The sequence below is a fragment of the Poromitra crassiceps genome (assembly GCF_964638095.1).
Source record: "Poromitra crassiceps genome assembly, chromosome: 5".
NCBI lineage: Eukaryota > Metazoa > Chordata > Actinopteri > Beryciformes > Melamphaidae > Poromitra > Poromitra crassiceps.
This window is the reverse complement of record NC_139642.1, coordinates 21,915,370-21,929,608: the sequence shown is the minus strand read 5'-3', so window position 1 is coordinate 21,929,608 and position 14,239 is coordinate 21,915,370. Positions and strand designations below refer to the sequence as shown.

General features: G+C 45.6%; 1 pseudogene across 1 annotated transcript in view; it reads right to left on the bottom strand.

Annotated features, from left to right (window-relative positions):
* Window positions 1-1,156: 1,156 nt before the first annotated feature.
* The window catches only part of LOC310776382, a 29,696-nt pseudogene continuing 16,613 nt past the window's right edge, over window positions 1,157-14,239 (bottom strand). The window contains exons 10-17 of the transcript in view: window positions 13,736-14,044; window positions 11,813-11,944; window positions 5,171-5,298; window positions 4,732-4,806; window positions 3,180-3,812; window positions 3,000-3,137; window positions 1,503-1,594; window positions 1,157-1,397 (exon numbers count right to left, since the gene is read on the bottom strand). The product of the transcript in view is annotated as an uncharacterized misc_RNA (transcript). The remainder of the gene's footprint in view (window positions 1,398-1,502; window positions 1,595-2,999; window positions 3,138-3,179; window positions 3,813-4,731; window positions 4,807-5,170; window positions 5,299-11,812; window positions 11,945-13,735; window positions 14,045-14,239) is intronic.

Sequence of the window (14,239 nt, the reverse complement as noted above, 5' to 3'; positions counted from 1 at the left end):
CATTCTTCAGCTGTGCAATCTTGTAATTTATGTAATATTTTGTCATGATAAATAGCATAATTGTTGTATTTATAAGTTGGAGTCAATTCATTTCCTGGAGAAAAAAACTGCAGGGTCGGTTTGTATTCTTTGTTTTGGGGACTGTAAAATTCAGTCTTATTGACACGATAAGCTTAATTCAAATGAAGTTTAAATGAAAGTTTTCACTTTCTAATTTTTGTACAACACTCTTATTGTTTTCTTGTTTTTTTAAGGGACTGAAATATTTATGTCTGACTGAGAAAATGTTTCATAAAATCACAAATGAAATCCTAAGTACTTGAATAAAAAGAAATGTAGCCTAACCAAGACGCACATTTAAATACGGTCCTTTTCTAAGAGGGGAGCAACACAGGCCAACAGTGTGTGCCTTATAGATATAATGCTGCAGAACAAAGGTGTCATTCAAGCTGTAATGTCATTTTATTGAACAATAAATATTCATATGAATCTTTCGATCTCGACGACTTCCAGTGTCAGTTTGCAACACCTGACAATTGTGCGATCATCACATATTGATCTCAGCAATGAAGCAGGATGTTGTTTTTCTTTTTCTGCCGGCTTTTCACAGTTGTGGAATACACACATAAGCAGCCGAAGAATTATTCAACACAAGTCACAAGTCACCAGTGTTAAAGATAACTGTCAGTTTCAAATAATATATTACCGCATGTTGCAACGACAAGGCATTCTGAGAAACAGATGAAATCCTTTTCAAGGAGCTTAAAATACAGATTTAAATGGATACTATAAGAGAAATTGCATCTTTTTGGAACCGAAAATATATCATTTCCTTTATCCACTTTAACATCAGAAACCTTTGATACTGCACAGGTATTGTTGACTGCCTGAAGCACACTGAGGTCTGGTTAGATTTGGGAGAAGGGTTATGTTCAGCTCACAGCTCACAATGTCCTGTACATCATGTCCTGTACATCATAATGTCCTGTACAATAGGTCATCCCTTGACCTTGGATTCATTAAACCCACTGCTGTTGCACTCATCAGGAACAAATCACTGCATCCACTGAACATAAATCCATTTCTATCACAACCAAAACATAACAAAAAAAAAACATTGAAAAACATTCCATTTAAACATAAGAAAGACAGACTGCTAATAACAGTTTAGGATCAGGATCTTGGCCCGGTGGACCCCGTTCTCAACGCGGCAGTCGCACTGGAGCTGCTGGTCGGTCAGGCTCTGGACATTATTGCGATCCACTCCTGACTGGACTAGGCCGTAGGCGTACTGGCGGAAACGAGGGTCCACCTCGGCGAGCCAGTCAGCCATATTGGTGGGGTCGCACGTGGAGTGGTTGGCGTAGGTCTTCAGCACACGCAGGTCTCTTAGGAACCTGGAGGACCAGGCAAAGTGGAGCCAAAGCGGAGGGAATGTTTAACACAATGAATTAACTGGGTTTTACTTTGAACCGTCGTCTTGACAGATCTTTATAACTTACCTCTTGCGGGTGAGGCCTGTAGTCATGCCCAGGTCAGTGCTCAGATCCTGGTCTGTGATGTTCAGCAGCAGGTCTCCATCCACCTGGAGCTCCTACATTATAAGACGATTCGAATCATCACTGATGATGTGTCCAAGCCACACCATCTAGATCAGACCTGGGCAAAAGGCGGCCCGCGGGCCACATGCGGCCCGCGAGCGCCCCCTGTGTGGCCCGCGCTGGAATTGAAAAAAAAAAAAAAAAATTTTTTTTACAGTGCACCTGAATGCAACATGCAAGGTACCCGCTGAATAAGTGTCCAAATGTTCATGTCATTCTGGCCAATACTCCACTTCTGTTATAACATTTCAGTCTGGTATGGAATATCTTTCAATAATCTTTATGACTAAAAGGCTAAAAGTAAGTAAAAATGGAAATAATTAACTTGTTGGTTTTGGATTTATTTAGCTTCAAGAGGGCATTTTTGTTCGTGTGACCCTCAACACAGGCTTTGAGAATCCCGGGCCACTTACTGATACTTATGCTTAAATTAACACACTCATATTCTGGTTTATTTAAAGAAAAACATTTTGGCTAGTGGAAATTCTAATTGGCTGGTAACTTTAAAATATAGCAGCCATATTGGCAGGTGGTCAAAAAAGTTAATGACATAGGAGTGAGTGAGAAATGATCAAATATTGGTGTTTAAGACTGAATAATGACATCACAACTGTTAATTTAAAATGAGGTATTCCTCTCAAATTCAAATTCAAATGCCCCCAAAAAATTTGCGCCGGCGCCGTTCGGCCCCCAACGCTCAGCAAAATCTGGCGCTCTGGTAGCGAGGACATTTTTTTGTGGTCCTCTCTATCATCAAAGTTCCTGGGTTACGGCAGGACAATATTTGTTCGGCCCCCAGCAACAATCTGGGTTTCTCATGTGGCCCCCCATGAAAAATAATTGCCCACCCCTGATCTAGATGCAGACGGTGTTTCTACTAACGAATATATATGGTAATATATATCAGGGGGTTCTCATCAAGGACTCCTAAATATAACAGATGCAGACCCCCATTTGATAGGATTTTCTAAGACCCATCTCAGATTTTTGTTTGATTAGATTTTTAGTACAGAATTATGAAACATATGGGTGCAACCTGCGTTGTGTTGACAGTCTGCACAGTGATCCAAGTTAAGGGTTTGCCAGCTTGCAAAGTGCACACACTAACCGCAATGCCAACTGGCTAATTCCTTTGGCGGAGCGGGTTAACGGGGCTTTATACTGGGGAGTGAGTTTAACCAACAACTTGTTACTACCACTCAAGACACAACTCTGATTCACTTGGTTACATGGGCATCATCCTTATTCATTCAATTGATCTATACCTATACAGTATTTGCAACCAGCATAATTTATGAGTGAAATAATTGTGAAACAATTTAAACAATTCCTCATTTTGCTGGGGACCCCATTTGAACTGCTGGTGGGTTACTGTGTAAGATCTTTGATGTTGCACACCTGGAAACGGTCACAATAGGCACTAAAGCCAATCTGCTGGAGCCAAGTCCGGACCTCACAGTTCTTCCAGTTGGGCACACAAGACAGGATCCGTCTAGGCACCTCCCCCTCACCCATCATGCCCAGCGCCCGCTTGGGCTTAGTTCATTTCTAACCCAGGAGACCTTCAGGCTAAGTCACAATAAAACCAGCAGTTATTTGACCTGAAAACATGAGTGATATGTCAAGTGGACAGTGGCAGTACCTTGGTGTTGCGCTGGGGGGGACTTGATGCTGGTCTCAACACAGAGGTAGAAGGCAGCGATGCACTTCCCTTCCACTCTTGTTCCATCCAGCAGTGGCAGCAGGTGCTGGAGGTCAGCTGCTGTCCTGCCCTGCATGCAGTCCGCACTGTCCAATAAGCTCCGGGCAAAGTCATCCGGGTCCAGAGATGCTATGAACGGCTCCACCAAATCCAACGTGCCAGATTTCACCACCTCCTTTTCGATTTCGCGGTTTGCCGCTAAGACGGCGACAGCCGGTCATGCGTAGAAGCGGATGAGTTCGTCCTCTTTGGAGAAGGCCAGCGGGAAGAGCCATTTTGCTGCCTGTTTCTCTATCATGAAGCGCTGGCAGCGGTGGCCTCCATACATGGCACAGTTGGCCAGGGCCACAGCGCAGTGGCGCAGCACAGTCTGTCCCTCGGCACCAGAAGAGCAGGGCATCCAGGGCGCCGTGGGAGATGAGCTGGACTGACGTCTCCTCGGTGTGTTTGAACATGTGCTCCAGGATCCCAGACTGGATCCCAGCGTGCCAGCTGGGCGTCTTCCTGCTCTGGGATCAGGTTGAGGACAGGCCCGCGGGAAGTAGGGGTGCAGCACCCCCTAGATTTTTTCCAAAAAAACAAACAAAAAAAAAAACATTTTTTTTTTTTTTTTTACAAATGTAATTTTGCAGTGCACTATGTTCCTTTCTTGTTTAAGAATGTTTCTGGAAATGAAAATGTAGCCTATTTAAATAGAATTATCAACAATAACAATCAAGGAAGTTACATGCTTGTAGGCTAGAGAAGAAGAAGAAGCGCGCATGTACGCACATGTTGTGTTGAACCAACCAACAACCAATACGAATTGTTTAAAGAAATGTGAACTTGACATGCTATTGTAACGTGGGGGTTCGTTAGATGGTCGGATAAATCACTCTTGGTTAATAGTAAACAACCAGACGGAGACGGATAATTCAGGTCGGCAGCTTTACTTAACTTCACACTTCACATGTTACAACACACCGTCACTTCCGTGTTTCCACCAAAACATCTCTGCCCGGAACCAATCAGAATCAAGTAGACCTTCTAGTCACGTAAATGTGAGTTAATCCCAAAGAGGTAGATTCAGCAATGCACATAAACATACATAGGGAAATATAACTAAACATAAATATCTCTTTTACTAAATGAACTCAAACATTGTAATTAGCTTATTGTCTTATTAATTAACGTATGATTTATTTATTTATGCATTAAATTATTTAGCTTATGAATCTTACATTTCCTCCCTCTCTCACAAAAGAAACGTCCTCGTTTCACATAACATAAGGAGAAAACAAGCAACTGCCAACAACAACAACAAAGCAACATGCAACATTCTCACTCCCGAACATAGTCCATCAGGTATAGGGGTTCCCTAACTTGACGTCTACCGGGGCGCAGCAAAGAATCAGAGCCCACAGCAGGAGCGGCAGAGGGGACAGTCACAAAGGGGACAGTGTCAGAGGGGGCAGCGTCAGACTGGCGTACCACCACTCGGCCAGAGGGGGGGGCAGGTACACACTGAGGAGCAGGCGACGGGGGAGAGGGGGATCGGGGCAAGGGCTGAGGAGGGGGCAAGGGCTGAGGCGGGGGCAAGGGCGGCCTAAAGGGCAAAGCACCTGACAATGCAGTCAAGCGAGGGAGTTGAGGCTGCATCGCTGAGTCACTTGCAGGTGTCACATGTCCACGATCCGGCACAGGAGCATTGTAAGGCCTGAGACGGTTGTAATGGACAATCTGGGACTTTCCAGACTGATCCAGGAGGTAACGAATCCTATACGTCACTCCAGGAGAATCCACATCAGATCCTAGGCACTCCAATATTTCAAAGGGGCCTTTCCAGTGAGGGGCGAGTTTTTGTTTTGATGTAGTGGGGTCATTTAACCACACGAGGTCTCCAGAAACATAGGGAGTGTGCTTGACACGTTTATCATACTGTTGTTTCTGCTGGTTGTGAGCACAGTCTCTGTTCCATGCAGCAGAACCGAAAGCTGACTGGAGTTTCTGGGTCAACTGTGTAACATAGTCAGCGGGAGAACCTGGAGTAGCTGAAGATGGCGTGTTGTTAGGTAACAGCACATTGGCAGGCATCCTAGCTTCGTGACCGTGTGTGAGAAAGAATGGAGTGAAGCCTGTCGTCGAGTGAGGGCTGGTGTTGTAAGCCAGAGCAACTTGGTTGAGGCAGTCATCCCATTCACCAGGCTGCTGGAGAAGTGACTTGGCTAACTGATCAATAAGTGTTCTGTTGAATCTTTCAATCATGCCATCACACTGAGGATGATATGGGCTGGTTCGTGTCTTTTGGATGCCCAGCAGTTGACACAGGTGTTTGACTAGATCAGACTCAAATTGACGTCCCTGATCTGTGTGCAACATTTCTGGAATGCCATGTTCACAGATGAAGTTTTCAAACAGACATTTTGCAACTGTTGTGGAGCGCTGGTCAGAAATGGCATACAGATTGACATACTTGGAGAAATAATCCTGAACAACAAGCACATATCTGTTGCCACGGCTTGTGATGGGGAGCTCAAGAATGTCCGCCGCAACCTTTTGGAAGGGCTCAGTAGCAACAATTGTTTTCATTGGAGCTCTCTGATGAGGTATGGGACTCCGTCTCGCATCACAAGGAACACATTGCTTGCACCACATCTTGATGTCACGTGCCATGAATGGCCAGTAACACAGTTGCTGAGCACGTTTCAGGACCTTATCTGCTGACATATGACCAGTTACTGGATTCCCATGCAGCAGCTGTAGGACAGTGTCTTTCAAGGCATGGGGGACAACAACTTGATGCAGCACTGACTTAGTGGAGGGGTTGAAAACTTTACGACAGAGTAAACCATTATGAAAGGTGAGTCTGTGGTACTCTTGCCAAAGTGCTTTCTCAGCAGTTGTGCGCTTTTTCATGTGCCAGTATGGCGGTTTCTGACCTTTAGCTTTCCAGCTAACGACCTCTGACAGCATAGAATCTTGTTGTTGTTCCCTTTTAAGATCTTGTTCAGGGAGTTGAAGCATGAATGTGGATGATACAGACTGCGTAGCACACTGTAACTCTGGACCAAGAGGCTGTGGTGTATCTCTATCACACAAAACTGCGTTTGGATCAGTACTGCAGGAGCTGTGACGTACAGAACTGACAAGACAAGATGGACTTACAGGATTTGAGTGTCTCTCATCAGGATGTGGACTGGCAGGAGCAGTGCAGGAGGTGCTCTGCTCTGCTGGTCTGTCTGCAGGGCGACGCGACATTGCATCTGCATTAAGGTGACGGTGGCCATCTTTGTAAACTACTGTCCACTCAAAAGGATCAAGTTCAAGAGCCCAGCGTGCACGACGGCCAGTTCTGTCATTGTCAATAGGTATTTTCCTGAGACCCAAGAGAGGTTTGTGATCTGTTACAATAACAAAGGGCTGTTTGTAGAGATAGTGGTGGAAATGTCGTACTGCCCAGACTATAGCATAGAGTTCTCTATCGTAAGTTGACCATTGCCTTTCTGGTTTCGTGAGAACATGGCTAGCATAGGCGACGACTTTCTCATGATGTCCCTGTCTCTGAGCTAGCACAGCACCGACAGCAGAGCCTGAAGCATCTGTGTAGAGGGAGAATGGCAATGTGAAATCAGGGAATGCAACCACAGGAGGATTTGCGAGTGCATGTTTCAAGTACGTGAATGCATCCTGACATTGAGAAGTCCATTTGAAGGGTGCATTTTTCTCATAGAGGGCATGTAGGGGGACACTGTGATGTGCAAAACTCCTAATGAACTTGCGATAATATGAACAAAGCCCTACAAATGCTCTCACTTCTGTTGTTGAGCATGGAGTAGGCCAGTCTTGTACACTTTTCACATTTCGTGGGTCTGGCTGGATGCCGTTTTTAGATACAACATGTCCCAGAAATTGTACCTGATCTCTGGCAAAACAGCATTTTGATGGATTCAGCTTGAGGCCACTCGACTGAAATCTGGAGAGGATTTCTTCCAGGTGCTGGAGATGTTCATTGAAAGAGCGGCTGTAAATGAGTACATCATCCAAATACACCAGGCACGTTTTCCATGGGAGGCCACGGAGAACCATCTCCATCAAGCGTTGGCATGTGGCTGGAGCATTTGTGAGTCCCATTGGCATAACTTTAAAATGATAAAGTCCACTGCCTGTCGTGAATGCTGTTTTTTCACGGTCTTCCTCTTCCAGCTCAACTTGCCAGTAGCCATGTTGAAGATCCACTGTGGAGAACCAGGCAGAGCCTGCCAGAGCATCTAGTGCGTCGTCGACTCTGGGTAGAGGATGAGAATCTTTGATTGTCACCACATTGAGTTTTCTATAGTCCAGGCAGAAGCGCCATGTGCCATTTTTCTTGCGCACTAACACAACAGGTGCGGCCCAGGGACTATAGCTCTCCTCAATAACATCCGCTTTTAACAGGTTTTCAACTTGAGTCTGTATTTCAGCTCTCTGTTCTGGTGTCACTCTGTAGGCTCTCTGTTTGACGGGCGTGGCATCACCAGTGCGAATGTGATGCTTGATTATGCCTGTGCGACCTCTATCTTCTGAATGTGCACTGAATACTGCTGAGTATTTTTGAAGCAGTGATTTCAAAGACTGAATTTGGGGAGGTGACAGGTCTGTTTCATTTATCTGCACAGGTGGAGCTAAATCACATACAGGTGAGGTTGCACAACATACCTCTTCAGCTGCTATGCTGCCAACAGATGCAGGTGAGGTTGCATAGCATCTCTCTTCTTCAGCTGGCATGATTTCAACAGATGAAGCAGAATGAAACTCACCGAGGTGTTGACCAGAATGTAGCTCAATGTCATCATTTGAGGGATTTAACACTCGAACCACAGTTGTGCCATTTTGAACTTCACTTAGCGAGTGTGCCACGATGATGTCACAGGCTGGGTTGGGCATGACAACACCATAGTAGTCCGTTGGCATAGGTGAAGCAGGTGTAGCTGCTGAGACACAGGCTGTGATTAGGGTTTCACTCATAGCTGGAATCCTAGTGGATGCTAGCACAGACACATTACAGCAGGCTGCCATCTCATATCGTTTGGGCAGTAGAGGAATTTTCATGTCCCAAAGTTGCAATACTTTGTTTCTGATATCGAGGAGGGCATGGTGTTTCTCCAGAAAGTCCCAACCTAGTATGACTGGTTGGTACGCACCTCTGAGAACTTCAAATTCCTGCTGCCATAGCTGTTTTCCAAGTCTGATCCCAATGGTCAACTTGCCTAGAATGTCAAGGCGCTGTCCATTGACTGAGCGAGCTGGCACAGAGGAAGCTGTCATGGGGCGTCTTTTCAAAGCTGGATGAGAGTTTCGAAAATCTTCACTCACAATCGAGACAAAAGAGCCAGAGTCAATTAAAGCGCACACTTCAATTCCTTCAACAATAGCAAGGATGTTAGAAGAAACTGAGCCATCAGGCTGTGAGTCATTGTTATCAGGTATTAACTGTGTTGTATCGCTCTGGGGCCGTGATACCGTAGCTGATGTTTGCCCCTCAACAGCAGCTAATGAAAGTTTCCCTGTCGGTTGTAGCTAGAGCGTGCAGGCCTCTCAGGAGACTGGAAACGAACACTGCCCCTAGTGTGTGGACTTGCATCCCTATCCCTCCGTGGAGCTGGACTAGGACTGCGTCCATGTCTGTTAGTGTCAGTGTCATTGTCATGGCGACCATACCTGGAGTACTGGTATGTTGGGCGCGACGGAGAGTGGTGCCGGTCACGTCTGTCATTGTTATCCCACTCATGGAATCTCTGCTGAGCTGGGGGAGGAGGACAACGTTCGTAGCGGTTCTCTGGCTCACGACCATAATACCGCTCAGGTGAGTAATAGTCTCTGGGGTGTTGTCTGTCTTGGTAACGCGAAGGAGATGCACGGCGTGCACCGTATCGAGCGTCGTAGGAGGAGGATCTGTCAGGCCTGGAATCCAAACGTTGAGCCAGGTAACTGTTTTTCTCCCGTAACTCCTGTACTTCAGATTTCAAGCCGGATACAGTCAGAGTTAGCTGTTCCACTGCCTCACGGAGTTTCTCATCACTATGCGTAGGACGAATCATAGCCACCTGTTCTAAAGGTGGTGTGTATGGGGATCCTGTTGAAGTCAGTTGCAGCGCTGCGCGTGCTCTCTCGCAGCGGCTGGCAACGAGCACGGCGTCTGCAAGGTTCTCTGCGCCCATTTCATGAATTTTTGACTGCAAAGTCGGGTCCAAGCCAGCAACAAAACGGCGGAATTTCTCACCTTCTATTGCATTGCGGTCATAGTCAGGAAAAGCTTCCAGCACTAGACGAGTGATGTCTGCACTGTACACATCCAAACTTTCACCTGGTTTACGAGGGCGGGCATTCACATGTGTCTGGAAGAATGGCAGGAAGTATTTTGGGCCGAAAACTTCTCTGAGCTTTTCTTTCACTGAATTATATTCCTTCTTGGTTAATGTTGGCAGGCTGTCCCAGTACAGAAACGCAGCATCAGCCAGGCGAGTAGGAAGGATGGAGGCCATTACTGTAGTCGAATCTGCGTCAGGTGAGACCATAGCCTGCACTGCCACTTCAAAGCGTCGAGACCAACTTGTGAAAGATTCAGTCCCATCTCCTTTAAAAGCAGGTGGAAGATCAATCTTTAAGGCATGTGGCGCCACCGACCTCTGTTGTGGTGACGTGGAAGACTCAGGTGGCCCGTCGTTCCCATTCTCATTATGCATGGTGGGAAAATGTCCAGTGGGGAAAATCACCAAAAAGCACGAAAATGTGGAGAAAACACTGCAAAAATCCTTGATATCTCCAAAAACTGATAGCTTTAACTATTAGAGTTCATCAGCTGTTACTAAAGAGTGAGAGAAAAAATATCCGGGTAGCACAAAAAAAATGTGAAAATATCCACAATTAGGCGGAATAAAACTCACCAAAATGCGCAAAACCACCGAAAATAACACCACGCTGCCACCAAATGTAACGTGGGGGTTCGTTAGATGGTCGGATAAATCACTCTTGGTTAATAGTAAACAACCAGACGGAGACGGATAATTCAGGTCGGCAGCTTTACTTAACTTCACACTTCACATGTTACAACACACCGTCACTTCCGTGTTTCCACCAAAACATCTCTGCCCGGAACCAATCAGAATCAAGTAGACCTTCTAGTCACGTAAATGTGAGTTAATCCCAAAGAGGTAGATTCAGCAATGCACATAAACATACATAGGGAAATATAACTAAACATAAATATCTCTTTTACTAAATGAACTCAAACATTGTAATTAGCTTATTGTCTTATTAATTAACGTATGATTTATTTATTTATGCATTAAATTATTTAGCTTATGAATCTTACACTATTTTTATAGCCTACTCAAAAATGCACCTCCCACTATACAGCAAAGAGAGGAGTCAATGTTTCTTGATATATGCCATTCAGATCAGAATAATTAGTCTAGTCATTAAGTTTGCTGATAATATTTCTATCATGTTAAGTCTGTGTCATGTTAACTGGTGTATTCAGAGCAAATAGGGAGATATAGAGCATTATCATCATGCTATATATCTCCCTCTTTGCTCTGAATGAGTGAGAAAAGGAGAAAATACTGAATAATTATATCACAACAGTATCCTAATGTTAATTTAAAATGAGATATTCCTCTAAATATGGCAAAAAAATGTAAAAACGTGGGGTAAAGTGATGAATTGTTAAGTTCACCATTATTTCATTTACAACAAGAACACAATTAGAGAATGTAGAATAATGGCTGTTTTGTTATTTCTCTGCCTACAACACAGATAAGTTATGGGATTCTGGACAAAATCATATCTAACAATAGAAATATTCTCAGATTTGGGTTTAGGAGACATCATCTCAACAAATAGGGGTCTATGAACTTAATGTGGACTAAATTAGGGCTCCCTGATATGAAAAGGGTTGAGAATCACTGTATAAACAGCAGCTCACATCCTCGTCCAGATGGGGTCGCTGTATTCACGCTGCACAACTTTATGAAATGCTTACTTTACTGCTTACCAAAGAGTACAGAAGACAAAGGGATGGAGCTTTTACGCTTTTTTGACAACCGCCCTGCCGCCATTTTGGTCTGAAAACGCATCGTTGCGCCAATGGGACAACAGCACAGAACCATGGCAGCCAATCAGATGCTGCAATGCAGCTACCCAGAGCTGTGACGCGAGGTTACCCAGAGCCCCCATAGCTACTTCTGTTCTTATCATTGTACGTTCTTTGCTTTTGCTGAAGTTGCATTCTCTCTCTATCTTCACAAGTAACGTTTGGTAAATATTGGAGTAGAATAAAAACCTCAAATGAACAGCGGCATAGCATTGCAGAAAGGCGACCATCGAATATGGAGTGTTAATAGTTTGTTTGTTACACTGTCAACAAAAGTAGAAGTTTGCTCGAAGACATGCATGAGCCGGCGGACACCGCAGCGATCCTTCCCGACGATGGGCTCACATGTACCGGGGAAGACGTGCCCCTGCTTGGCCGTAAAGAGGAGAGAGACGGGACCGTCCGCTCGGTGGCCTGTTCCAGGCGCGCCGTGTCGGTGGAGCCGGTGTTGTTCCTCTCCATGTTCTCCATAGTCCTGCAATCGTCGCTGTCCACGCAGTACCTGTGGGACCGCATCAGCCAAGACCTGGACTACAACGGTGCCAAGGCGGGCGGGGGGTGCGGGAACAGCTCAGTCCCCCATGACCCTCTTCAGAAGGTAACCAGTGTTTACTACATGGACTAACTACTTTAAGTTACTTATTAGTACTGTAGCTTATCTATAGTCTCTTTCTAACCATTAGCCTATTTATGACATGCTACAGACTGCCTACTCTGCTGATTTGGGTCACAACTGGGGATTCATGCAGTGTCTTGGCAGGGTATCTCAGTAGTTCAGAGTCATACGTGTGACATTACACTAATAACGTGACACACATAGTCTATTGAATAGTCTATTACCGCTGTAATAACGGCACACATAGTCTATTCAATAGTGTAGCGATGTGGGTTTGTCAGTAAACATGGGTTTGTCTAGTTCCTTTGGGCTTGCTCCCCTGTTGTAATTTATTCCTGTTGCAGGAACCATCCACAACCCTGTTCCCTCCCCTTCCCCCATACACACAGGTGACAGCCAGTGATTCAATCGCCCATCGAATCACCCGGGTCTGAAGAACAGGGGCTTGGGTGATTCAATCACCCATCAAATCTACCCGATTGGACTGTTGTCACCCATAGATTCAGTCAGTTTGTCATCAGCCCCATTCCTATCGCTGATAAACCTGCTAGTAGGTTTCAATGGCTGTTATCAAACAACTTTATATTTAGGCAAATGAAACAACTTATGGTTAGGTTTAGGGTTAGGTTAAGGGTTAGGGTGAGGGTTAGGCTTAGGGTTAGAATTAAGCAACAAAAAGTGTTCAAATGTAAACCTATGACTGATAACAAATCGCTGATAACGACCTTCTGCGCATACTAGCAGGTAAGTAGGGCCCTACTGGCCCATATGAATGGGGTGATAAAACGTAGCCTGGGTAAACCCAAAAAATGTAAATGCACGACAATTGCAGTCACAAGACTGATTTCCATTGTTAGTCCCCCTGCCAGATGATACAGGCTTAGAGTCCTGATATAGGGGTAAAAAGTAGCCTGGGTAAACCCATCCCCCACGTGACCTGCTCTCAGACCTGTTCTCAGTCACTAGCAGGTCACCTAGTGACTGGGAACTGAGAGAGCAGGTCACGTGGGGGCTGGGTTTACCTAGGCTAGATAAAACGCTGATGGGGTGACAACAGTCAGATTGGGTGTGGAATCACCCGGGTCTGAACAGAGCCCTGGGTGATTCAATCAAAATGGACAGCTCTCAATAGGCCTACATTACACCTGGTATTAGAATGTGACGTTTTGGAGTGACCACTTGTGACCCCACTCTACATGCAAATCAACACGAGGCTACATCATTTCTATGTGGTTTAAGGGGAGATTTAGGCTATAACGATTGTAAGATCGCCCGATGTTCTTATCACCTACAGATGGTTGGTTCTTTATTTAAATGGCCAGCCATTGACTGGTAGCATACATACACATACATACAGTACTGATGTTATTTAGATATTTATGTGATCTACCTACTCCCCCCCCACCCCCCAGATTGTATAGTTTGTTTTGTATTTTCTGTATGTTGCAGGGACCCCAGGAAGAATAGTCTGAATAGTCAGACTAATGGGGATCCATAATAAACAATAAACAATATTGTGTCGGTCTCAAAAATCCCATATCGGTTGGGCCTCTGCCCTCTAGTACTACATCTGTCTCATTTTGAGCCAGGGAAAAACCCTGGTCTTGGTGCAGAGGACTAGGATTGAACAGAATGAACACAGACTAAATCTTCTCTGTTTTCAGGAGGTGGAAACCTTGACGGCCCACTGGAGCATGTACATCAACCTGGGGGGCTTCTCCATGGGCCTGTTGGTGGTGCCCCTGCTGGGCTCCTGGAGCGACATGGCAGGCCGCCGCCCGGTGCTCATGCTGGCCAGCCTGGGCCTCTCCCTGCAGGCGGCGGTTTACCTCCTGGTGATGTATCTGGAGCTGCCTGTGGTCGGCTTCCTCCTGGGCAGGCTTCTCAGCGGCTTGACGGGCGACTTTAACCTCGTCTTGGCCGGCTGCTTTGCCTACGTGGCCGATACCAGCGACAGGACGTCCCGCACCTTCAGGGTGGCGGTGCTGGAGGCGTGCCTGGGCGTGGCAGGCATGCTGGCCAGCATCATCGGAGGGGAGTGGCGGCGGGCACAAGGGTATGAAATGAAGCGGTTATTGTTCTACAGTTACAGCTCCTAGAATAACTATTCATGTACAGTATGTGCGCTTTGCACAAAATGAAAAATGACTGCGTTTCCATGGACTTGAGTATCCCGGTTATGAGGCTTATCCTGGTTTTGATCATATTCG